We start from the raw sequence: 27,055 nt of genomic DNA on the forward strand, positions 1-27,055 counted from the left end.
TCATCTCCCTCCTCTTCTCTCCCATTCATTCTCAACATGTAGTAATTCCAGGGACCAGAAAGGACATTCTCTTTGCTGAAAGAATTTTCCACCATTTCTGACACATTACCATTCTAAGTCACAGGACCTATTTTTTGCAGAGTAATGACCTAGCTTCACATAAGACCTGAGCCAATGAATGGTATGCACACAATATTCAAATAAATAATTACTGAACTTAATTTTTCCCCCACGTTCTACCTAAGGTCACCTCAGACTGTACCTATTGCATGCCTATCATAAGTTGTCCTGATCAAACTTTTTTTTTTTTAATAAGAAAGAATCCTTTATTACTACGTAACTTCACAGTGGTTTCTTTTTTTTTCCATTTTTTAAAATTTATTTATTTTCAGAAAAACATTATTCATTATTTTTTTCACCACACCCAGTGCTCCATGCAAGCCATGCCCTCTATAATACCCACCACCTGGTACCCCAACCTCCCACACACCCCCCCGCCACTTCAAACCCCTCAGATTGTTTTTCAGAGTCCATAGGTGAACTGATCAAACTTTTGATAGGAGTTGGGTACAACAAAAAACCTGTAATAGTTCACTATAATGTTAAAATTAATAGATAAGCTATGATATTTCAGTTACTAGAGAGAGATGATATTCTTTTTTGAAGTCGGCATTATTTATGTTCCTTTAATGGTGCATACTGGATATTTTCCAGATGGGAGGAAGAAAGAGAGAAAAGGGCCCCTTTAAATAAAGAGTCTAGAAAATCTTCAGTTACATCACAGAGACCATCCCAAGCTGCATGGGTAAGAAATGATACTGCTGTGTCAAATAAAATTGGGTTTCTGAAGTGAGGAGATGGGCACCTAGTACCATCTGTCTTGTTTGTTTTATTTAATCCTTATGACAGAATTAAACCAATTAAAAAAAAAAAAAAAACCTAAACAACTCTATGACTGCAGATCCATCCTTCCGTCTTACACTGCCCATTCCTAAAGTGGAGAATGGATATTCGAAGGGTAAGTATGAACTTCCTAACACTGACCCAGTCTCATTTTGCCAAGTGCGGTAATTGGGAAACTCCCTTGAACAAACTTTCTTCCTTTGTATACTGCCAAGGGACATAAGTAATGAATCTCTGCATCCTATTTTTAAAATTAGGTCCAGGCTGAATAACATCTGGAAGGTATTCCTAGAAGTTTGTGATTTAAGGATGGGTAGGTTCCCTCTTTTCAGAAAGGAACATACATCTTGTTTTTAGTTTTGGTTTATTTTTAGTAAATTTTCAACAAAAAAAGATGAATATATTTATCTATTCAACCCTCGTAATCTACAAATCTTCCCTAGCCAAGATTCTGCATTCTGTTTACTTTGTTTCTGGTACTACTTTTGATGACTTGGCCCCCATTACTCTGCTGACACAGTAACTATCTGTTGTGCATATACACAGTGCTATATAGGGAAGCATGAGATATAAAGCAATGTGTTAACAGGTAGGTGCTGTCATAAAAGATTTATAATTGCTAAAGATTTTTATGGTGAAACATATGTCACAAAGTTAAAGAATAATACAAAGGTTAACATCTTAATATTCTCTGGTAATGCCTCACAGACTGCTCCGAAATCTAGCAGAAAGTCAACGAGGCTGATGCTTTTCATTCTGCTCCTCAAGTATGTGAGACTTCTGGTTTCAAAAGGGAAACTACTCCATATTATTACTGCAAAACGGATTTCACCAATAGAAAGGATTTTTTTTAAAGCAAAGATAATCACAGAAATGAGAAAATAAATGGTTAATAATTAGGTAGAGATAATGGCATAAACTCACTGGAACGATTTCTTGCAATGGTCAACTAAACCTTCCAGGATTGAGCTGGAGTCCAGAAATGCAGGGAGTAGAATTCTCTGGCACCACTGAACAGGAGTGGGGTGGGGAGAAGCTGTGAAGATATGGGGGGCCCAAAATACATGCCAGAGAAGGACAACTATGAAGACAACACCCTAACAAAGGCCACAGAATATCCCACAGCAGCAGCATTGGAATGTATAACTTGACCAAGTTTGGAACCAGGGTATAGAATTTAGATCTTATACTCAAGATTATACTCTTAAAGATGCCTCATCAGGTGATTTAAGCAGCAAAAGTAGTATTTAAAAAAAAAAAAAGTCCGGAGGAGAAATGACCAAAAAGAAATGGGAGCAGGGGTTTTCAACCTTAGCATGGTTTTCTCTGTGGGCTGAGGAAGGTCCCACTGGTGGCTGTCCTATGCTTTCTGCAACTTTGTCATCATCCATAACCTCCACTCACTCTATGCACCACACCTTCAGTCACGACAACTCAGAATGTCTCCAGATAGTAACACTACAAGTCTCCTGGGGGCAAATTTTCCTCAGGCTGAAAACCACTGTATTAAAGGTAGGGAGAGAAATTATTTGTAGATATAAAGTATTTGTAGGTATAAAGGGAGACCTTGGCTAAAATGATGAGCACACGATCAATGTAGGTCTTACACACATGGCAAAGAAAACATATTCAGAATTCCTCAATGATTCCAGTTTCTAGTCTATATAATGGGAAAATACTACTTAAAAACTTAAAAAATAAAAAGTAGATAAGAAAGCACATCTTTTAATGAGGCAAGGGAGGTGTGGAAAAAGAGACAAAGAGTGGATTATTTCTTCATATGAAACCTGCCTGTACATAATGATAATACCTCCAGAATATTCTCTGAAGTTTTAACAGATATGTAAAATTGACCATAGAAGTAAATGATACAGAAATGTATATGGGAAGAATATGGTCAATGCTGACATTTCTCAATCTGCTTTTGCAAATTACACAACACAGACAAATTTACCCCTTGTCAAAATATTAGAAATGGTTCTTAAAAGTTCCACAAAATGAAATCTAACCATAAAAGCAAAGTTATCATGAGAAGTTCCCTACTTAAGTGAACACTGTATTCAACAGCTCTGAAAAGTAATAATAATTTTGTAGTATGATTACTTAGTAATATACCCATCTAGGAATCTGAATTTTAAAAATTTTATTTCCCTAAAAGTTGAATTCACTGTTTTGAAAAGTAAAGAAATAACACTAAATGTCCTTGGCCAAGATCTCAAAACTACTTAATTCCAATATGCTTACGCAAAGATGGAGGATTTTCTGCCTCTTGATGATCACCTTTTTATCATTATTGTTAGATGCTCCTGGAAATGCTCATAGCAAAATAGAAAATTCATACAAGGATGTTTTAAACAGGCATAATTTCAAATGCACAACCAGAAGGTTTAATAAATCTAAAGAAGTATCATGTCAAGCCAAAGGTTACTATATACCTCTGCGAAGACTTCTGTCTGACTGTTCTTTGACTATCCTGTGGTTAGGTAAGACTCTGTTACATAAACTATATACTGAGCTTTATGCCTTATAATTATGTTAAGTGTTATTTGTGAAAGTTCCTGAAACTGATTTGGAATTTCATTTCCTCAGCTGGCAGCAATTACACAGTCAAAGACCACCAGAAACTATTCTTCAGCTCCTTTTGGGATCTACAAGCTTGTTATGAACACTTAAGCAAGCGCACACGAATGTTACACTCTGATAATAAACAAGGCTAGAGGGAAGGTTATTCTTTTCTCTTAAAAAAAAATCTTGTTCCTAAATGATTCAAAAGCCAAAAGAGAAATGATAATTCTACCGACATATGCAACATCATCTGAAATCAGAACCACTCGGTACGGGATTTTGAACTCTGAGTGTAACAGCTCACACAAATTACTGACTACTTCTTGCCCAGTCAGGACATTCATCTAACAAAGCAATTTCCATATGAGCAACCACAAACATTTCTGGCTTCAGTTGTTAATCTTCCATGAAAAACTATTTCCATACTATTTTTAACTTGTATATGGTAATGATTATCTGTTTATCTCTGAAGCATGAAAACTCTTACAGTGCCCTTTATAACGTATTTTGTACTGTTTCCCTTCCATGTCCTTGGCAGAGGCAAGTATCCCTATCTTCTTCCTAGAAGAAAAGTTGAGAAGCACATGGCTTTCTTCTCCACTGGCTCCTTTTTTTTTTTTTTTTTAAGATTTTATTTATTTATTTGACAGACAGAGATCACAATTAGGTGTAAAGGCAGGCAGAGAGAGAGAGGAAGGAAAGCAGGCTCCCTTCTGAACAGAGAGCCCGACGCAGGGCTGGATCCCAGGACCCTGGGATCGTGACCTGAGCCGAAGGCAGAGGCTTTAACCCACTGAGCCACCCAGGCGCCCCTCCACTGGCTCCTTTTTTGTGTCCAAAATTCTCATACTTTTTTGCTTACTTCTCAGTGGCTCTTCAATTTTATCTTCTTAGATAAAAAATGAAACTGTGTGATACTTGAGGCCAATTACTACGGAAGAGTAGATTAAATGGCAAATGAAATTCTTAATTCACCTTGACCACATATGTATAAAATTTAAGTATTAAATATTTTGCTATAAACTGGTAGTTGATATTAAAGCACAGGAATCATTTTAAGATATTTAAATATAGATCAGAACTAAGGTTTCTTACCCGACTTTTACCAAATGTTTTTAATTAACTCACTTAATATGTTTAATAACCGCATGATATAACTTTTCTTTTATCTCTACAGATGAGGAAAATAAACTTAAAAAAAATTAAGTATCTCATCCAAGTTTACAGAGCAAATAACTGAGTGTCCTGTGTAAAAGTCTAGTTCCATCTGCATTTCAAAAATAATTTTTTCTATGATTCTAAGCGCCACTCTTTCTTAAGTTCAAGAAGTACTAAATTACCAACTAGAATGACTTCAAATGGGTAGAACTTGAAACAGTTATAAATTAATGCTAATAATTGCTAAGTAACAAATGCTCTTTATTCTTAAGGAACTTATAGTGTAGGAGACAAATATTTTTTTTTTCTCATGGTGTCTCCATTGTGTCAAATGCATGAAATACCAGCATTATATGGAGATTTAATGGAACAAAGTAGGTATCCATTATTTACTGGGGTAGAATAAGAGGAAGGTAATGGGAAGATTTTATATATAGAGTAACATATATTATGTGTAATATATATTAACATATCATAAATAACATATTTATAATAAATAACTTAATGTATTAAAAATATTGTATTAACATTGCATAGAATATAAAGTTTTATGATTAATACATAGAGCCCAAAATTTATAGATTATACAGACATACATACCCGTGCGCACACACACACACACATATATACACACACATGTATACTTCTGATTTATCAGCTTTATGTTTCCACTACCCACCTCTCATTCCAGCCCAATAACCAATGGATACCTACTTTCTTCCATGAAATCTCTGAAGTGATTTTTCCATGTATTTGCTACACACACATATATAATACACACACGTATATACATGATACATCTACACATTACCTATACCTTCATATATGTGTGTATACATTTTAGTTTAAGATTTGTGTCTAGATTAAGACCTTTAAAAGTATTCCCAATATCTGGGAGCCCTGAGATCTATAATTTGTGCCACTTGAATCTGTAAGATAATTTCTTGAAATGCTGTACTACAGAAAACAAGATTAAGATACTACTTCAGAAAGGATAACTGAGATTCAACTGTAGTGATCTATACTTTAACCTTTTTGTTGTGATTAAGCATGGAAAGGGAGGCGACTAGGTGGACAAAAAGGGATTTTTCTCTTTATTACACTTCTGTATTTTAAAAATTGTTTTATGAAATGTGTGGGTTCATATATTAACTGTATATATTTTTAATGATAACAATACTATAGACATGGTATTCAAAATTAAATTCTCAAAGGAGGATTGAAGTTTAGAGACAGCTATACAAAATCTCCCTTTATTAGCATACGATTAAGATCAGTAGATCCTTTTGTAGTTCATAAGCTTGATGATTGGATGTTCACACATTTGTGTGATATGTGCCTCCTTCAAACCTTGTAATGACCTTGGAACATTACCTGTCTGATGTGGGGGGGGAGGGAACCCCAAACACTATATATTATTTAAATTTACTTTTCAATCATTTATTCCAAAGAGAGGTTGAATTTTCCCTTCAAATTCCACTGACACTATATTTCAGTTTTTCATTAGAATATCCACTGCTCTGGGGTACCGGGGTGACTCAGTGGGTTAAGGCCTCTGCCTTCAGCTCGGGTCACGGTCCTGGGGTTCTGGGATTGAGCCCTTCGTCGGGCTCTCTGCTCAGCTGGGGCCCTGCTTCCTCCTCTCTCTCTGCCTGCCTCTCTGCCTATTTGCGATGTCTCTGTCAAATAAATAAATAAATAAATAAATAAATAAATAAATAAATAAGAATATCCACTGCTTTGGTGGTTCTATTTTTTTAAAAGAATTTTGTACACAAAAATAATGAGAATAAACTTAATGAATAATTCTGAGCTAGATTTAGAGATAGCCATGACCTTTGCTTTTTCATTACCATACTGTTTGGGTTACATAAACAACCCATGATGAATTGTACAGTACATGCCTGCAATTATAATTTTGCACAAAATATGAGCAGTGAGTGATGATTAAACTAGTAATGTTTTATTAAACCAGTAATGCTTTATTAAAACTTCAAGAAAATACCATGTAGGAAAACTATTTTACAACATAAGCTTTATTCATTTTTGAAGTGGCCAAAAATAGATAACATTAATTTTAAGACAATAAAACATGCTATAAAAATAAGCAAGGTTAATAGAACATAAACTATGCCAACTATTCATATATCTCTGGCATATTTCTCTAACTGAATATATTTATGTGAAAACAAGATCATCATTTCTAGAGAATGTCTGCTGTTTACTTACCACCTACAATAATCTTTCAGATAGAAAAACCATTTATAGCTTAACTATCTATAATTTTTCAAGAAAAGGATTTGAGTAGAACTGGCAAAGGTATTGTATTTTGGAGTGAGGGAAAAACATGAAACTGTAGAGCCTGAGAAACAGAAAAAATAAATTTGAAGTACATGCAAAAGCTATTAACCAAAGTAGGTTTTAGACTCTTTCAAGAGCTTTTAAGAGATCATCAGGGGGTATCCAAATTATGCCGTAAGTCTCCATTTACCTGTATTAACCTGTGCTTCATGTTTTATCTTACATCAATGAGGTGTGTGAGCTTATTATAACTGCAATCCTACAGGAGCATCAAAACATAAACACAAGGATAAAAGGAACTTGATGAGCCTAATATACTCTCTAGTTATATAAAATTGCCTATATATTCTGAAAACATTTAAAAATACATATTCTTCTTTAAAATTATGTTGTATTTTGATGAGTGGTAGAGAGTAAGAATCATTAGTCAAAACATTTACTGAACATTTTAAAGGGCCTATTCAATCTGAGTAGATATGAGAAAGACACAAGCCTAGGAATTGAGGGAGAGGAAGAGTAGAGTGGAGTCAAGAATAGGAGGAGGAGGAAACGGGCAATCTAGTAGATCTCTGATGGAAGAACAGTGTGCCCTTGGGTATCTCATTAAGGTTCTCCATTCTCATTTTCTTTATCATCTGCAAAACAGAGACAACAAAATCTGACAGGTCCACCCCTGAGCCTTCCCTGTATACACCAGAATTTTTTTTAAGGTTTAAAGGGGAGATTCGAAAAAGTCCTGATCAAATATCACATTTTAAGAAGTTAATGCTTATAAATTAAATTACTCAATATCATGAGTTTTTTCCAAGTGGATAGTATTAATACTAAAATAATTCAAAATAGAAATGTGATACAGCAGCCAAATGCTTTTTTTTTTTCCTCTTGCAATGAAACTATATATTCTCCTTCAAATCCCTGGAGCTTAGCATATAGTAGGCACTTAAGAAAAATTCATCAATAAAGGAAGGAAGGAACGTAAAATGCATCTCTTGTGTTACCCAGACTGAAATACTATATGGTTTAAGAGTTAAGAACATTACTTAAATAATCTCAATTTAGATACTTGGCAGAACTTTCTATACTGGAATGCCAAGACTAATTATCAATAGTTACATTGTTTTTCCGGAGCAGAAAACCTGCAACAAAATACAAAGAGGTGCCATGCTTAACAGACTCATAGTCTGGTCATCCATATCTCCCACAAACCTCATTAAAGATTAATATTATTTTTCCATTATCATATACCTTGTTTTTAAAAAGCCAAGCAGAATTATTGCTCATGATAAAGTATATCCAAAGAAATACTGTACAGGCTAGGACAGAAAAAAGAAAACATATGTACTATATTTATATTATCAATTTACTATTATACAGTAGTTTTTAAGAAGTTTTATCTTATTTTTTTATTCATATACATCAACAGGCACAGACTTGAAATGCTCAATAAAGTTGAATTGCCTCAGTTGAAAAATCGGGAGCAGCAATGACACTCTTTTCTGACCTCACCATCCACAGAAGCCCCTGACCAACCTGTCAGTTTTTCCCTAGAGCAGTTTGAAAACCATGGCCTTTTATAATCCTTTTTATCTCAGTCTCATAGGAACAGCCTTTCTAATTCATGGAAAACTTTGGTGAGGCTGGAGTATTTCTCAGCATTTCCTACATATGTGTTTCAGTAATCTGGGACACATTTATTTATAAACTGCTGCCATTTTTAACAAACAGAATTTTTTTTTTCCCAAAGATTGTATTTATTTATTTGACAGACAGAGATCACAAGCAGGAAGAGAGGCAGGCAGAGAGAAAGCAGGCTCCCTGTGGAGCAGAGAGCCTGATGTGGGGCTCAATGTGGGGTTTGATCCCTGGACGCTGGGATCATGACCTGAGCTGAAGGCAGACGCTTTAACCCACTGAGCCACCCAAGTGCCCCAACAAACAGAATGGTTTTTAACATTTAGGGTGCACAAACCCTCAGGTAGGATATGCCTCAGGCAGTAAAGACAGGCATGACATATTTCACAAGAAAAAGAAAGCAGTGGAATATAAGAAATGGTGCAGTGGACTATGGGGGAAGGGAGAGAATACTGAATGGGAAGTTCTCCCAAAGAGGGAGGCAAACCATGAGAGACTTTTAAGTCTAGGAAACAAACTGAAGGTTGCTGGAGGGTAGATGGGTAGGGGGATGGGATAACTGGATGATGAGCATTAAGGTGAGCAAGTGACGTGATGAGAACTGGGTGTTATAAGCAACCGATTAATCATTGAACTCTACATCTGAAATGGAATAAGAGATATAAGTCCAAAACAAAACAAAACAAAACAAAACCAGCATACAACATGCTGCATGTTAATGCCTAAAACCCGTCAGTGGACCTGAGCTGAAGAACCCTCTCTGGGTTGATCTTTCCTAATTGTTCAGTTTGCATTCTGTTTCCTGTACCTTCCTCCTTCCATGACAGTTGTGATCTCATACTAGGGGTCAGGAAACTATGGCCCTCAGAACAAATCAGTGTTATTTCTTCTCTTTGAAATGTGCCATTGGAACATGGCCAACCACTCATTTATAGTTTGTCTGTGACTGCTTTTGTGCTACAATAGTAGAGATGAGCACCCAAAAACCCTTGTTATCTTCTCTCACCCTTTATAAGAAAAATTACTTTATAATAATTAATAAAAAATATTTTGACACCTATGTTTTAATTATACAATTTCTTAAATATTTTATCAACACTTGATGTCTGAATTCATGTAAAACACCAAGAACCCACTTTTCTGTATTTGTCTTCTCTAATATATGTAAATGAGTTAAGAAAATATAACTCTAAAAGAGCTAAAAGCTGTACAGAACTTTTGATTTACTTTCTTACAGAGACTAACAAATCTAAAATATTAAACATAAGAGATTTAAGTGAGCTATGTAAATATGAGTATTAAAATATTTCATTTTAAAGGGCATACCAAAAAGGCATCATATATTCTACCATTCACTATAATTCTTATCTTTCCCAGGCTAGTAATTATCAGAGTGCTAGAAATATTATTTATTTAACTACATTTCAAATTGTTTGATGAGAAAATGCCAGCAAAGTCTTTGTATGAATAATTTTAGACAAGCCTGGATCTTCCACTGAGTACAAAATATTCACGTACTCATCTTAATTTAAATACAGGACCACCTTAATGTGAAAAGGTTTCTAATTTTAAGAATTAAGTTCTATATTGTATAAAAAAGATTATATAGTAATAAAAAGACTACACACTGAGATTCTGGTAATTCAAATATAAATGCTAATGAAACTATTGATTTTGAGCTAGTCATGGGAAAACAATTGTTTCAAAACAGTCCCCCTTTCCAAAAAAAAAAAAAAAAAAAAAAAAGCCTGTGCTAAGAGTTTTCCACATTATATCCCTACACTAGTATTTTAAATATCTTTGGCTACATTCCTAGTCTATTCAAAATGCACCATCTACATTATAAGTATAGGTCTGTAATAAATCTCTTCTTGAGAATAATGTATAATTCAAAATTCTATCCTGTGTTAAATTCTAATGAGGTTTTAAGTACTTCAAGATTTTAGCACATTAATGCATTATAAAATCACCAGAGCAAAGAGTAATCAATCTCAACCTAGTTCAGCTATAACTTAGTTTCTTTTTCCTCAAATAAAAATTATAGTAAGATTTCACCAAGATGATTTAAAAATGAGTAACAAGTGCTTGAAATAGATCAAGAAAAAAATTACAGTAAATATTTGTAACAGGGTAGGCTTGTCAGTTTTATACTCTATTTGAAGCTCACGATTAAAAAGTGAGGCTGGGAAAAATAGAAGATATTCTCTATCTTGTAACTGGCTGAATTAATGAATACAAAGCACTGAGTACAAGTCCACATCATGACCATCAGAACCATGACCGTCATCCCCATCTTAGAAATAAAAGCACACACACACAACCTTACCTATATATAAGCTTCCTCTCTGAGAGTCAAGTACTTGAAGGTTAGATGGGTTTGAAATATACGCTTCTGGGTATTTAAAGGGTAAAACTTTACATTATTCAGGAAAGATGTGATCGTTAGACACCCAGAGAATTAAAAACTTCTCTATGCAACAATTTTGAGACACAAGTCAGTAAAAATCCAAGGCCAGAAAAGCACAGCACAGAAACTTACGGACATGCAGGAGATTCACGTTAGCTGGAGTTCAGTAGTATGTTAAGTATCCATAAAAACAAGGATAAGCACCATAGCACACAAAATCAGGCCTTCAACTTGCTGGCTTCTATTGTTTGAATAGGACTGATGGTCCTCGGGAAACATAATTACGGTAATGTTCGTAATCAAGAGGAAGAAGATTCCTGTGGTTGATTTATAGTCACATATACTAAACTTTACATACAATTTATTCAATAGGTGTCACAGAATTAACACACAATATATATAAATAATTGTATGAAATGAGTTTTTGAACCTCTATTAAGTTTTCCACAAAGCTATCACATTATGCTTTTAGACTCAAGTATGGTTCTGTAAAATTATTAGTATGCAGTCATAAAGTAAATATCAAGTACAATTTCTACTAGAGTCATCCCAAACACTTTGAAAACAGACAAGTTAGGATCAAATGGAATATAATGATGATGATGCTAATAGTAACAACAATAAGTAAATTTTAAACAGATGCAATTAGGGGTCCCTGGGTGGTTCAGTCAATTAAGTGTCCAACTTTTGATTTCAGCTCAGGTCATGATCTCAGTCTTGTGAATCAGTTCGAGCCCATGTTGGGTTCCAAACTCAGTGGGGAGTTTTCTTAAGATTCTCTCTGCCTCTGTCCCTCCCCACCTTTCTTTATCCTTATCTTTAAAAAAAAAAAAAAAAAGTTATGCAATCAAAGATACTAAGAATTGTTTTTAAAATCCCCAACCCCATAAAAAACCTATTAAACCTCTCTGGTTCTCTACCTACAAAATGTAAAGAAGAAAATAAAGGCAATTCTGCTGAGTGTAAAGATGTGGTACCTTCCGCCCGATGACCAAGCTGTAAGCCTGAGGCATCAGCTTCCTCATGTCTAAATTTCTGTGTGAAGGCATTTTCCAAACAACGTTACGTAACTTGTATTCTATGTTCGGGGCATCATAGTCTACTAAGTGTAGGAAATGCTGGGGTAAATTGGCTTCTTTGTTGCCTGAATACTCACAATGTTTTTATAAGTTAATATAAATCCTGAGTCTCTATCAGTGCAATGCAGTAACATAATTTCCCAAATAAATTTCACCATGTTGTCATTAACTCTTTTGGTGGGGGGTGGGGGGTAGGGAATTCTGGGAATCCATGTCTTAGGTTATTTCATATGCATTTCTAATATATTATGTCATTTGAGGCACACGACGACAAAGAAGGAAGGAAAATTAAGGGTCTAATTAGAGGTAAGTAAATTTAAATTCAAAGAGATAATACAAGTAACAAGTGTGATTTACTTTTAGATGTACTGAATATCAATCTAGCAATATTATTTTATGAACTGAGACAAAATTTCTTATCTTAAGGAGAATATCAACCTGGAAGTAGAAGAAATTAATGTCCCTTCCAAATAGGACATAGTATTATAGTATATACAACAGCCACAGTGCAGCTTACTGGCTAACTTAAAAAAATTTAAGCTTTTGGAAACATACTTCATAAATTTAGCCAAAATGTGGAGGCACTCTATGACACTGAAGTACCAAGTATTTGGTATTTGATATTCCTGGAATATTCTGTAATAATCTAGATTCAAGGTTTTCTTGGGAGAGACTGGTGGCTGGAAGACAGGGGTAAAATAAAGCTTTTCAAAACATAAGTAACTTTTCTGAAAGTACAAACAGCTACTAGTTCTTCACTAGCAATCTTCATGAGAGGCTCTTTAAAAATCTTAAATTAGTAACTGCACATTTGCTTTAAGTGTCAAAACGCATTTTGCACATGATTCATTTTAAATTGCAGAAACATACATAGTCATGTATTCAATCGCTTATGTGAGAGACCTGGCCTCAACACCAAACCTTTCCTGGGAAATCTCATTATGGTGTAATTTTCAACCAGAAAAAATGATTCTTATTTCGTTAAAGCACATCCCCCACCCCCAGACACCTACACACACTTCATTATGAATTTTGGGAACTTGAAGAAAATATGACTTATTGGTGAAATCTTTTCACCAAGATCATGACTTATAAAAAATAGGATTCCTCAGATTTGAAGTACTTTATTATGCTGTTAATATCCAATTAATCTGGGTACCAGGACATTTTTAATTCTGTTATATTTAAAAATATGTATATCCCCTTTTAAAATCACTTAATTATGCCATTAAACTTCATTATGGTTTGACTCAAATTGTTTTTGCTTCATCTGCAAGGATTTAAAAACAAAACAACTAAACTATTCTAAGATTTTTACTAAAGTTACACTCACACTTAACATTAAACAAATCATGATTTTAAACGATGGTATTAAATTCTAATACTTTTGACATTTTATTCTCCAAATCCTTGTCATTAATATACAGCATTTTGTTTCAAGCATTTTCAAACAATAAGCTATAAATGTTCCTTACCACTATTCAATGTTGATGTATTAATTTTCGATTTGTTGTCATAATGAATGACCACAAAGTCAGTGGCTTAAAAGAATAAAAATTTATTATTTCATAGTTCTGTTGGTCAGAACTCATACAGATCTCATTGAGCTAAAGGCTCTAGGGGAGAAACCATTTTCTGCCTTTTATAGCTTCTAGAAGTTACCCACATTCTTTGGCTTCAGAGTCAGCACTAGTTGGTCACATCTTTCTCACTTCGCATCTCTCTGATTCTCCTGTCTCCCTCTTCCACTTTTAAACACTATCGTGAATACACTGAGTCTACTCAGAGTGCCCAGGTTAATCTCCCTTCTTTAAGGTCAGTTGATTAGCAACCTTATTTGAATCTGCAACCTTGATTTTCTTTTGTCATGTAAGGTAACATATTCACAGGTTCCAGGACTTAGGACCTGGATATATTTTGGGGGTGGGGGGGGCACTATTTTTATTACCAAGTTGGCTACAAGCTTATATTTTATATGCTGCCAGTTGGTATCTGTGTTTATCATCAAAGGCATTTCTATACAAAGAATGCGTAGTAGATAAAGGCTTCAAATAACAAGTAAAATAGAACACGCTTTGTACTAAAACTTGAGGACAAAAGCCTTAAGCAACTTAGCATCTTGTGCCTAAATAACCATTTTAGAAATTTTAATAAAAGCCAATGAATTTTACACTCATCTCATTTGGAATCCTAAAACTGGGATGATGTCACAAGTGACATCCCACCCTTTCCTATAAAGAGGCAACCCCCCGGTTTTCAGAAAAGCATTCACCTGAGGCATGCCACATGCTCTCATCTATCTCCTCATAAATACTCAAGGATTCACCTTTTAAATCCAACCTTCTATCGGTAGCCTGATATAAATATGTGTGGTTCCAAGAATACTCTGACTTCGTTATCACACATACCTGTGTTCTGTGCTGTCTCTACCGAGCATGGCCTTCATAAGACAGATGCCATTTATGCAGTAGTGGCTTAATTACCTGCAATCAAGAATTAAACAACAGAACTTCCCTTGCGAAAAAAAAATATGAATTTCCTCTACTTAAACCCAGTTGTACTCTAAGCTCGTTGATGGTTGGAACATGTCTGCCTTATTTCAGTGCCTTCCACCAATCCCAGCACGTACTACAGACCCAAAAAAGCATTGTTCAAGAATAAATTAAGGCATAGTAACATAGTAACTCCAGCTTTCTGCCATTTTTGTCTTTACTTGCCTAACAAAATCTCCTACTACTCTCGTTATGCAAGTTCTGCTATAGTTAAAAATCCAAAATGTGGTCATATTTTACAAATATTTATTTACTGCCTATTATGCACAAGGTTTCTCATACCTTTGAATTAACACAATGACAGTTTAGTTCCTGACCTCATTCATGTAACTGTGGTCTTTCAGATTTTTTGATCCTAGTACATTTGATGTTGATATTCATTCCACGAAGCATCTCTTAATCCCCTCACACAGAAATGATGAATCTCTTCTAGTCCTTAAGACCGTCTATTCCACTTGCCATTCATACTACATCCTGTCACATTTACAATATACACACTGCATCTCTCCCAGTGCAATTGCTTATATAACTGGTTTGAAGTTATTTTTACACATACACATTTTCAGCATAGTTGGACATACATGCTTTTTTCTCTTAAAAATGCAATCTTCAGAGGTTCCTGGGTGACTTGGTCATTAAGGGTCTGCCTTCAGCTCAGGTCATGATTCCAGGGTCCTGGGATCGACCTCTGCAATGGGCTCCCTGTTCAGCAGGAGGCCTACTTCTCCCTCACCCACTCCCCCAGCTTGTGTTCCCTTTCTCACTGTCTCTCTCTGTCAAATAAATAAATAAAATCTTTAAAAAAAAATACAATCTCCACAAAAACTTGGGAAGGATATGTTTTCTAGTCTGAAACTGTAATTCTTTTTTATTTATCAACAGTGGAATATTTATGCATTTCTGGCCAATAGAAAATATTTAGAGTACGATTATAAAGTAAAACTGGGGTACTAGGGGTAGATACACAGTAAATATTATTCTGCAGATAGACAATATTCATTTCAATTATCTCTGTATCCTAGAGAAGTTATAAAACACTAAGTTTCTGTCCAAGGGGCGATGAATATAATCTGTTCTCCCTAATGATGTATTAGCAATAACAGATATATATAGCAGTCATCATACAGCTGACCTTTTAACATTGTGGGGGTTAGGGGTACCAAACCCCTGCCTAGTTGAAAATCTGCATATAACTTTTGATTCCCCCCAAATTTTACTAGTAGTCTACTGTTGACCAGAAGACTTATTTAGAATGTAAAGTCTATTAATGCATATCTTCTACATTGTACGTATTACATACTACAATCGTTCAATAAAGCTAGAGAAAAGAAAATATTTTAAAAATCCTAAGAAAAAGGAAATATATTTACAGTACTGTATCTATTGAAAAAAAATCTGCATATAAGTGGATCCGCAAAGTTCAAACCTGTGTTGTTCAAGGGTCAGCTGTACTAACAATAATTTAATCCCATCACACTTGCCATCACAAGGGAATGGAGCAAAGGCAGTACAAAACAGTTACAAATAGAATTTTAAAAAATTGCAAGATGTATATGTTATATGGAAATCTCTAAATTTTTCTGTAAAGCTTATGAAGATGTTTTCTCTAATATTTTATGGTATTAACACAAAAAGGGCACAATAATTTTGCATGTACATATAGGGAAGGGTAGCCCTTCTTGGAATTTTCTTTTTAATTTAAAAAACCTTAAATTAAATAAATTACAATAGGTGTATGGCTCAGACTAGGCAGACTGTGCCCAAGAGAATGGGGCCAGGTGCCAAGTGAAGTAGGATTTGATCTGCAAACCACTGTCAGCTCTTTTTCTAACCCTTCCAATAAGTAACAACACTGTGTCGCCTCAGGGAGGGTAGTGATGCAAACCTCTGAGTTGGGACAATTCTCTTGCTATTGTTGGTGTTTTTCATTTTCTTGCCAACCAATATTTCAAAAAATGTCCTTTAAGCCTTTCTTAAATAAATAAACCTGGCAAATACAATAAAAACCTAGTTGATATGCTACAGTGAAACAAGTAGATAAGCAATAACTACGTCCAAAATGTCTCACTTCATGCACAGAAGAAAACAATTTTAAGTGGTAAACAAAAATACAGCCCTCTCGGTGAAGTTTCTGAAACATCTTAATGTACCCTTTAGACTTGAAGCAATTGGTATCCAGAAAAATGAATATTGCGTGTTAAGGTCAGTAAAGCCTGAAATTTAATTTTAAAGTTTACTCTTTACAAGTCTGAAAATTTCCTGCATTTTATTTCCTTTATACTTTATCTCCAGAAAGGAAGAAAACTAATCTTGCAGCAGCCCCTCCATTATCATAAGCAGCATTTTCTAAGAGTCATGATGACTCTGATAACATTGCTCTAAGCAAAAGCAAATGAAGAGCAAACCTAAATCATGATTTCATGTATGCACAACAAAACCAGAATTTAGAAAAACAAACATGGGCTTAAAAAAAAAAAATGGGTCTACATATGGTTTGTTTCCCTGCATCACCACGAACCAAGTCATTGGTGATCTGGAAGGAACTGAGTTGACTCAGATTCACCTGGGATGGATTCCACTGTTTAAACACACACACATACACACTACACTCACTCTCTCTCATTCCATCTCTCTCTCTCTTTCTCTCTCTCTCTCTCTCATGCTTCCAATGGAGTCACCTATCCTAGGCCAAGTCACCAAACCAGGCTTACTTAATACTAACCTACTTGCAATCTCAACCTCCCACAGAAACATAGTCTTAAGAGGTCAGTCAGGATTTTTCTGGTCAACACCAATGAGGTCATCTGTCATAGGGGCCCCTCTCCATTCCCCCAAAGGATGATGAGGTAATCCACCCAATGAGATCATTTTTACTTACCCTAAGGTAAGTTGACCTTACTTGAAACAATCTTTTCTTTTCTTTTGCTAACTGTCCTGTCCCATAAAATCCTTCCATTTTGTACAACTCCTCAGAACTCCCCTTTACTTGCTAGACTGGCTGCTAATTCATAAACCGATTGATAAAACCCACTAGATCTTTAAAATTTACTTGTGTTTTTATTATTAACCACTAAAAATCTCTATTTTAAATGCCTTCCAGAGAGGCCATGAAGTGGTGAAGTTGAAACACCTGCATCCTGTCTTGCCACAGCATGGAAAGACAGACCAAGGCTATGATAATATTATAGATCTACAAGAGCATTCTGCAGGGAATGCACCGGAAACATGCAGATAGCCCTCCCATGCCAGTGCCACTGGTTTCTCACTAGGTCATAGAAGCCGTGAGAATAAACATGATGTCACCCGAAGTATAGGCAGTGTGTTCAGTACTGAGAATATCAAGACCTTTATCTAGTATTCTCCATTTTTTCAAAATTCAGCATTCAAGCCTAACATTTTTATTTAGAAAGACAATATATAGTATCCCTATTAACTGAGATAGTTCCTTAGGAGACTCGCAAGTTCTAAATACAACTATCTAATCATTTAGCCTTTTAAATAGAATCATCAAATATTAATAGAAGCTCATTTCACCTCATTGGGACATTCTACACAATAGAACTGGTGCAATTCAATAGAGTGCTTTTTTGAGCCATCATTACTTAAAAACATTTTATACTTGAGTAAATACTTTAATGAGCAAAATGACTGTTTAATAACAAACTTATCAAAAACTCTGTATTGTACAATTTCAGCAGAATATTTTAGGAACTAGGTTTTACGTAGTAGTGTTATTTCCCCTCAATTTGGGGAAAATCAGCAACTTCCTTTGCACTTTAGAATTTTTAAAACTTACTTTAGCTATTAAAACAAACACCTTTCTGGGGTGCTCAGTGGGTTAAGCCTCTGCCTTCAGCTCAGGTCATGATCCCAGGGTCCTGGGATTGAGCCCCTCATGGGGCTCTCTGCTCCAGCAGGGAGCTGCTTCCTCCTCTCTCTCTCTGCCTGCTTCTCTATTTGTGATCTCTGTCAAATAAATAAATAAAATTTAAAAAAAAAACCCTTTCTGTCTTATTAAGGAGGGTATTATTGATAGTAATAGGATGGCCAAAAAAAAAAAAATAAATAAAAAGATTGATAAGATGACTGTTGGGTGGAAGACGCTGAAGTGATCCTGGTGACAAATCACCAGGTGGAGGGTGCCAAATGTTAGGACTGAAGCTGAATGAATCCTTTGTCACACCTCAAAAGTTTTTAAATTTTAAATTGCTTTAAAATCACTCTTTCCATCTCACTTCAAATGCTCTGATTTGATGTGAGCAGGGGGCGTGGCCTGCCTCTTCCTACTTATAATGCAGTGAGCCGAAACAGAACAGAAACAGAACTCAAGGTTTTCACGTCCAGGAATCTAACATAAATACATTTATTGAGCCCTGGTTACGTTTAATAGACTTGATTCCCCATGTGATTGTGAATTGTATGTGGAACTACATGCTGAATGTAAAGAGATGCTTGTATATATCGTGTCCAAGTACTGACAGTAACAAGATTAAGCTTCAGCCACACCAGAGTAAAAATGTGTGCCTGAGTATTACATACATCATTACCGATAAAATAATTTTTTCTTTAACTTGTCAACCAGTTTAGAAATTAGAGATCACATTTTGTGTTTTTCTTGTTCTTGAGACCTTATAGCAAAACGTAATAGTCTTTTTAATGTAGCTTCTTTGATTAAAGCTTTTCTGTATTAATATTTTACCACTGATTCTCACTTATGAATCTGAAAAACGTTATCGCATTTGAATACTAAGGCAGTGCTGCTTTGGGTGCATTGTCCTAATTATGTCTTCTACCAAACCATGGGCCAGCAATCACCATCATACATATTCCACATATATCAACTGTCCTCTCATTTCAATCCTGCAAAAATTCCTGCAAATCATATTCCTGCAATTTCCAGCCAGGTGATCAGTGGACTCACGTCACTCAACAGGCTATGGACCAGTTCCAACATTGCTGAATCTAATGTGGTGAGTCACATGACAAGTTCCTTACTAGCTATGTATGGTAAAAACACAAAATTTCCTAAATTTTTAGGAAAATTACAATAAACAAACAAATGAACAAAAACGGGTCATTTAACCTCAGTTAGTTTGAAAGCAATAGTCTCCAGGATATGGGAGAGATGTAAGAGGAAGTTAAGGGAGGGGGCAGCATAAATAAATATGATTAAGGGCAATATAGGTCCTGCATAAATTTCTTAAAGACTAAACCAGTGTTTATAAATTAAGCACACAGAAATGAAGTTAAACTTTGTATATTCTTACTGAGTTAAAGAGAAGGGAAAAGTAATCACTAGATATTTATGCTATCTGGAACTTACGAAGTATGTTTGGGTTAGTTTACTAGAGCACTGGCCAAGGGTCAGACTTGAAAATAGCTGTAGGGTCAACACTCATTCTCATTTTATCTCACTCACTTGATCTCTGTAACTGTCACTGCTCAGAGTTAGACAAGCTTTTGGCCAGCTTTGGCCATACTTGTAGTTTGCAGCCAATTTCTGTGTCTAGGACAGACACTGGCAACTCTGTCAAAGGACAGTGCCAAGGGTTTAACATCCTTTTTTGTGGCTTGCATAAGTGAAAGGAAGAAAATCTAAATATGCTTCTAGTCTCAAGAATCAAGTGGCACAACTTTGGACCACACAGAATCCTTCCTCAGGTGACCTCTGTACTTTCACTTGATTTTCCCCACTCCAACGTCGCCCTCAGAAACCAGATGCTCAGATACTACTGGTGGCATCTTGGATGGTCACAGAGGCTCTAAAAGGTACAGCATAACTTAAGAATGATCTCATAAAATGATAGGTCTACAGCTAAGAAAATTCCATAACATGTCATGTGGAGTACTTTCGTTGCCATCAGAAGATGGACATTTTACAGCAAGAAATCCAGTCGTTATGTCAAATGATCGTGATAGTGCTTTTTGTTGTTGTCTTTGCTTTTTTGGGGGAGGGGCTCCAGAACCCTAAGAATCTGATGAAATCTGTGGGTCTTCTTGTAGAAAAGTGTTCGCATAAAGAGACACGGAATTTTCCATATGATTTTAGGGAGCTCATAGATCCCCTGAAAGGAGGCTAACCAACAAAGTTAAGAAACTCACATCTAACCCAAACCTTTCATTTTACAAATGGCACAATTAAGCTCCAAAAGGGTGACGTCTTCTGCCTAACACAACACAACAAGTTAACAGCAAAGACAAGTTTTTCACTCTACATCCAATGCCCTCAGAGACTCAGATTAATTCTCTTGATCACAAAGACTTCAAAGCAAGTCACAGGAAGCTTCTGAGAAAGAGAAGAAATACTTCTAGTGCTTTCTGAGGCACTGGGAAATCTTTCAGGGCACAAATGCTCCCCCAAAACGCCCAAGGGAGCCAAGAAGTGAGACTTGTAAGCATGTTCTTGTTATTCTGATTTGGAGACACAGACATGAGGAAGATAAGGAACTAGAATTAAAGGAAGTACTTGGAAGGACATCTAAGAGTTGGGAGAAGATTCTCACATGGAAACAATATGTTCTGCAACAAGTCAGCATTAGGGTAAAACCAAGTCATATGAATACTGTCATTATATTAATGAGATAATATTAATTAAATTTCAAAAACAGAACACATGTGTGAGCTTCCCTTCTGGATGTTCCCTTTCCCCCGAATCTTTGCTAGTCAACACTGTCTCCACCAGCAGTGGCTGGAAGGCTGCAGCCCACATCATCCCAGCCCTCCAGAGCCCCGCTCCCTCCCCCTCCTTGGCCCTCTCATTCTCTAAGACTTCTACTTTCTGCTCCTTGCGGGTGTCTCCTGACTCCATCTTCCAGGCTCCCTCCCATTCCTCCCACACTCACATTTCACCTGGCCTTACCTTCTTTCTACTCATTTCTCTTTCTATCTGTTTATTTTCAATTCATCTACCAAGATGCTTTGAAAGTGATCTTTCTATAAAGCAATATAATCGGGGTACCTGGGTGGCTCAGTGGGTTAAAGCCTCTGCCTTTGGCTCAGGTCATGATCCCAGGGTCCTGGGATCGAGCCCTGCATCAAGCTCTCTGCTCAGCAGGGAGCCTCCTTCCCCCTCTCTCTCTGCCTGCCTCTCTCTCTACTTGTGATCTTTCTCTCTCTCTCTCTGTGTCAAATAAATAAATAAATCTATATTTTAAAAAAATAAATTATAAAGCAATGTAATCAAATCACTCTCTGGCTAGAACACCTTCAGCGGCTACCCATTACATACAAACTTCCTTTGAAAGTTTTATGCGATTTCAAAAATATTTTCAACATGTCATGCAATACTTGATTCTTTTGTATGGTTGAATACAAAACAGAATGCTTGTTTAATATCACTAGATTAGCAGAGACTGTATAACAAAAGTTATCTCATATGGTCTTTACACTCATTTTATATGTACAAATAAAGTGTTCCTCTCATGGAAAAAGGATGGATGCAATTGTACTGCTATATACTTACTATTTTAAAAAAAGATTTAGAGCATATTGCATATTAAAATGTAAACTGAACTTTTATTCCATTACATAATGAAAAACAGATTTGAAAAATATTATTATATCCTGAAATTTGCATTTTCATATTTTGAGCTAAAAAATCAGCTGTTTTATTTTTTATGGTGATATGTTTTATGCTTGAAGTTAAGAAAAAAGAAAAAATATTCTAGACTACCATTTGCAAGGACATCTCCAGAGTGACATAAATCCCAGAAATACAGTCTCATATTCCAGGGGCTTTAGACTCACCAAATAGGTCATGATGACATATCAGCATGGCACCCAAGGTCCTTTTGAACACTCTGTCCCATTTATGGACCCTTTACTCTACTGCTATCACCTAATTTGCAGTCCCCCAGATCCAATGTCCTTGGACACACTTTTTTTTTTCTTCCTGTCATGTCACTGTGATTTTCCTTTTTGTAAATATTGATACTTCTAGTCATTGTTCACACCCCCAAGTAAGCTCATCTCTTCTTTTTGAAACACCTCCTTTTTGCTACCTATCTAGTTCATGTATTATACATGACTGTCTCCAGATATAGTTTCCCTTCTGAACTCTAAAGTTCTAGGTAGGAGGGAGCCCAATACCAAACATGGGATGGGGGAAATGAACATATATGAATATATTTACAAATGCACAGTTAATTTGGGAAAGTAAGCAACTGGAAAGGAGGTATGCATAAAATAGATAGAGGTGAAACTCTCAGTATAACATGGCTTTTTATCTCAGAATACACTGTTATTCTCTCCTTAAGGAGGTTTGTTGGTTCTGTATAAGACATGTTAAATGAACTTTGCAGTTTATAATCAAATCTATAAAGCACAGGGTAACCTGGACTATTAATGTGACAACCCAAAGTCATACTTTTCAAAAATCTTAGGAGTGGAATATTGCTCTCACAACAGTGTTTCTCTTTTCCACTCATTGTATCTGTGTCAGATATTGTTAGCTGTCCACTAAAGACTTTCTCCTTCCCTCTCTCCAGCAGAAAAGTGTAGCTGAGACATGGCTGCTGGCTGACCATTTTTCCTAGCTTCCTTTGGTACATGCTTGGCCATGTGATTCATCCCTCATTGCTAATGGACTGTAAGAAAAATGTGAGCAACTTGTATTTGACTAGCTAAAAAGGAAGTCTTTGGCCCAAGGATTATGTTCTTTCCTTTCCATTTTTATTTATAGGTGTGACAACCAGGGACTTAGGAAGTTACACACTGAAAATGCCAGAGGCATGACCTGCATGAAACAGAGCTGCTAAAAGACCCAGATGATCTACCTGGACTGTTACCCAAGGCAGAAATAAACTTCTGTCTTATTTGAGCTGCTGCTTCCAGATGTCTCTGTTAGAGGAGCTTAGCCTTTACCTGGACTGATACAGTATCAGAAACTACAAGACTACAAATGTTTGTATATTCCTATGTCTATTATATTTTTACCCAATTTAAATAAATCCTCAAAGCAGAACTTTTAAAACTAGAAAATATTAATATTTATTATGAGAAACTCATTTTCTAAAGTATAAAGACTTTGGAGAGCTAATTTTGTAAGATCTGATATTAAAAAAAAGTTAGCTTTGTGTCTGTATTAATAAATGATTTGCTGACAAAGGTAAACGAACTTTTATGTAGAATGGACATGATAAAATTTCCTATAGGAAGCCCTATAGAAAGAAGAATGCAAAGATGCTAAAAAAAGAACCATATAATGCAAAACCCAACAAGCTGATGTTTTCCAAAAATGGTTACATTACCTTAAAAAAATCTTTGAAGTTTGAGTATAACTTCTGAGTCATTAAAAAAAAAAAAAAGAAGACTGACAATTTCTTTTGTTACACGTGAAATACATAATTATTAATGGAACACCAGCTCCTCAAAAGACACAGCAGTGAAAATACTAGTTACTTAAAATCTAGTTTCTCTAATTTTCAAGGTGACATCATTCAGAACAAAAAATTCCATTTTTGTCTCAATTATGCATTTTTTGTAATTAATTCCAGAAATGAAAATAGAACAGGTTTCTTTTCTATTTTTAAGGCCAAAGTTCACTCATTAAAAAAAAAAATAGGGCTATCAAGAAAAAGTGATTTTCTGTAGGAAAGTATTCAAAGAAGGCAATTTTTTGCTATTACAAATAAATAGGTAAAGAGAGAAGTCATTTTTGAGTACTCATGTCCTAGCATTTTTAAATGCAGTGAAAAAGACATAACAGACAGCTCTACAGCATCATTTCTGGTATTATTTTCAAGACTTTACGTAATCTGGCTGCCTTTTGTAAAGCAGACTTTGCCTCCTTGGGGATGCTTATCAAGCCACCACTCCAAGGGCTCCAGCTGTGCCCTGGCACCAGCAGGGTCCATTAGAGAGCTAAACCACGAGGCCTGGTAGTTTAAGCAAGTAAGCCCCATTAAATGAGAACTGGACTGGCTCTACCACTGTCACATCTTACTTCTAAGTACCAAGTGGTACACGGCTTCCCAGTTGGATATTGACTTTTTATGTCATTCTTCTTAAAATTTGCCTCTTCATTTCAAAGAGAAAGTGCTAGCCATCAGGTGCTTGCTAGCCTGCTAGCCATCAGGAGCTTCCTGAACTTGGTACCAAGTTACAAAGTATCTGCTCCAGAACCACCCCTTCTCCATGTATCCCATTACCCACAACAGTGTCCCTTCTATCACTGTCCCTTGAAGTCTCACTGCTTAACTATGTATCCTCCTGCTTTGACATCCTTATGGTGAGTATCTCTTGTTTCCCCCATTTTGCCACCTTCTTAACTTCTCCTTAACACCAGCATGTTTTCCCATCCTAGAATAATAAAAATCTCCTAAACCTGCCAGTCTCCCTCAGGCCCATCCTTCCTGCCTGCCTCTTCATAGGTATTACTATGGTCTTCCAATTTCCCAACGCTCAGACTCAGCTTCCTGCCACTGGACTTGTCCCTAACAGTTACACTCCAACAGCTCTTGTCAAGGTGTCCACTTTCCTACTTGTAAAGCTAATGTATGGGGGCGCCTGGGTGGCTCAGTGGGTTAAGCCGCTGCCTTCGGCTCAGGTCATGATTTCAGGCTCCTGGGATCGAGCCCCACATCGGGCTCTCTGCTCTGCGGGGAGCCTGCTTCCTCCTCTCTGCCTGCTTCCTCCTCTCTGCCTGCCTCTCTGCCTATTTGTGATCTCTGTCTGTCAAATAAATAAATAAATATTTAAAAAAAAAAAGCTAATGTATGAAAATACTTATCTAGACAATTTGTTGAGAATCCCCTGCAAAAACCAACTTTGAGCGAACCCTTCACTATGTAATATCTGAATATCAGACAGTAGGTTCTAATTACATGGTTACAACCAACTAATGGTATGTGGAGGTGCAAAATGTTGCAATCTGCTTTTGTTTGGGGGGGGGTTGCATGTTCATTTTATTATTTGGTAATGTTAGCCAATTCTTTTTAATTAAAATGTCCTTTTGTCTTAGTTTCCACAATATTCTACTTGTCTGATATTTTCCCTACATGTATGGTTACATCTCAGCAGGTCTCTATTCCTCTACCCATCCCTTAAATGTTGCCTTTCTTGGGACTCTGTCCTAGATGTCATAGATAACACCTATGACCATATTCTAATAATAGTATTAGCAGACACAGTTTCTCTTACTCTCACATTTTACCACACATTTTACATACGTTAACATAACACAACCAATCCTCACAACAACTCTATGAGAAGAGTAGTATTTTTATTCCAGTTTTATTCCACTTTCAAAAACGTAGTTAAGTTCTGAGCTTTAAGCAACCTGTCCACGGCCATGGACAGACTAGTGTCTGTGGCAGAGCCACAGCTCAAATCAGATATTTATCTCCAAATGTCCTTGTGATGTTTCCCACAACCTTACTGTGACATAACTTCAAGTCTAGCTCCAAGTCAATACCCTAAGCCTTATCCACACTGCCTTTTGGACTTTCAATCTTAATACATGACTCTGGTGTATCTTCACCAAATACAGCTGACTTTTATATAATGTCAACCACATGGCCAGCTGGACATGCACATGTAAAGCCTTTGGTCAACAGAGAGCCTCAAGTGAGATCAAATGTATAAAACCAGGCCTAAACACAATCAAGATGAATGTTAATCAAGTTAAAGGGAAATATGCTCTGACTTCATTTACATAATATGGTTTGAATACTTAATTTAAATATATATTTAATTCTGACCTTTCCAAGGTGAAAATTATGTTTTGGAATACTTTATTAATTTGTGATGCCAGACATCAGGTCATTTAGAGGAACTAAATTCCATGACATTTCAGAATACATGTAATATTCACTTTTGTTTAAGCATGTGATTCATGCAGAGCTACTGGGACCATGAGGTCTGCACACTGATTAACCATCACAACACAGAAAGGCCCAGACCAAAGATCATTCACAGGGGAATATATGTATTTGCTCCAACTCAGGAAAAAAGAGTAGTAATAAAAAATGTCCAGGGGCACCTGGGTGTCTCAGTGGGTTGAAGCCTCTGCCTTTGGCTCGGGTCATGATCCCAGGGTCCTGAGATGGAGCCCTGCATCAGGCTCTCTGCTTGGCGGGGAGCCTGCTTCCTCCTCTCTCTCTGCCTGCTTCACTGCCTACTTGTGATCTCTGTCAAATAGATAAATAAAAATCTTTTTTAAAAATGTCCATTTTAGGTACACAGATTTATGAAGTCACTCAGTCATGGCAGCTGGCAAAATAACATTTTACCCATAATAGGTATGCACATGACCGATGCAGAAATTCTTATCATTTTATTTTTAACAAGACCTGTGCCTTGTGTGTGACTTTCAGTTGAGATTTGCTACTCTAAAGCTGTTTCAGTTTCCAATTCATCATGTCCAGGATAGAACTCATCATCTGTTCCCTCAAACCTGCTTCCTGCCTTGTGTCACAATTACGGTAAAAGAACCCATCATAAACTAGAAGTCCAGGCAG

General features: G+C 36.1%; 1 protein-coding gene and 1 non-coding gene across 3 annotated transcripts in view; one reads left to right on the forward strand and one right to left on the reverse strand.

Moving 5' to 3' along the window:
- Positions 1-27,055, reverse strand: part of CRPPA (CDP-L-ribitol pyrophosphorylase A) — a 305,237-nt gene that overhangs the window by 26,765 nt on the left and 251,417 nt on the right. The window lies entirely within an intron of this gene.
- Positions 5,907-6,010, forward strand: LOC122905804. Its single transcript, XR_006384477.1, has one exon. It is a non-coding gene; the product is annotated as a small nucleolar RNA U13 (small nucleolar RNA).

Source organism: Neovison vison, chromosome 4, assembly GCF_020171115.1.
Source record: "Neovison vison isolate M4711 chromosome 4, ASM_NN_V1, whole genome shotgun sequence".
Taxonomy (NCBI): Eukaryota; Metazoa; Chordata; class Mammalia; order Carnivora; family Mustelidae; genus Neogale; species Neogale vison.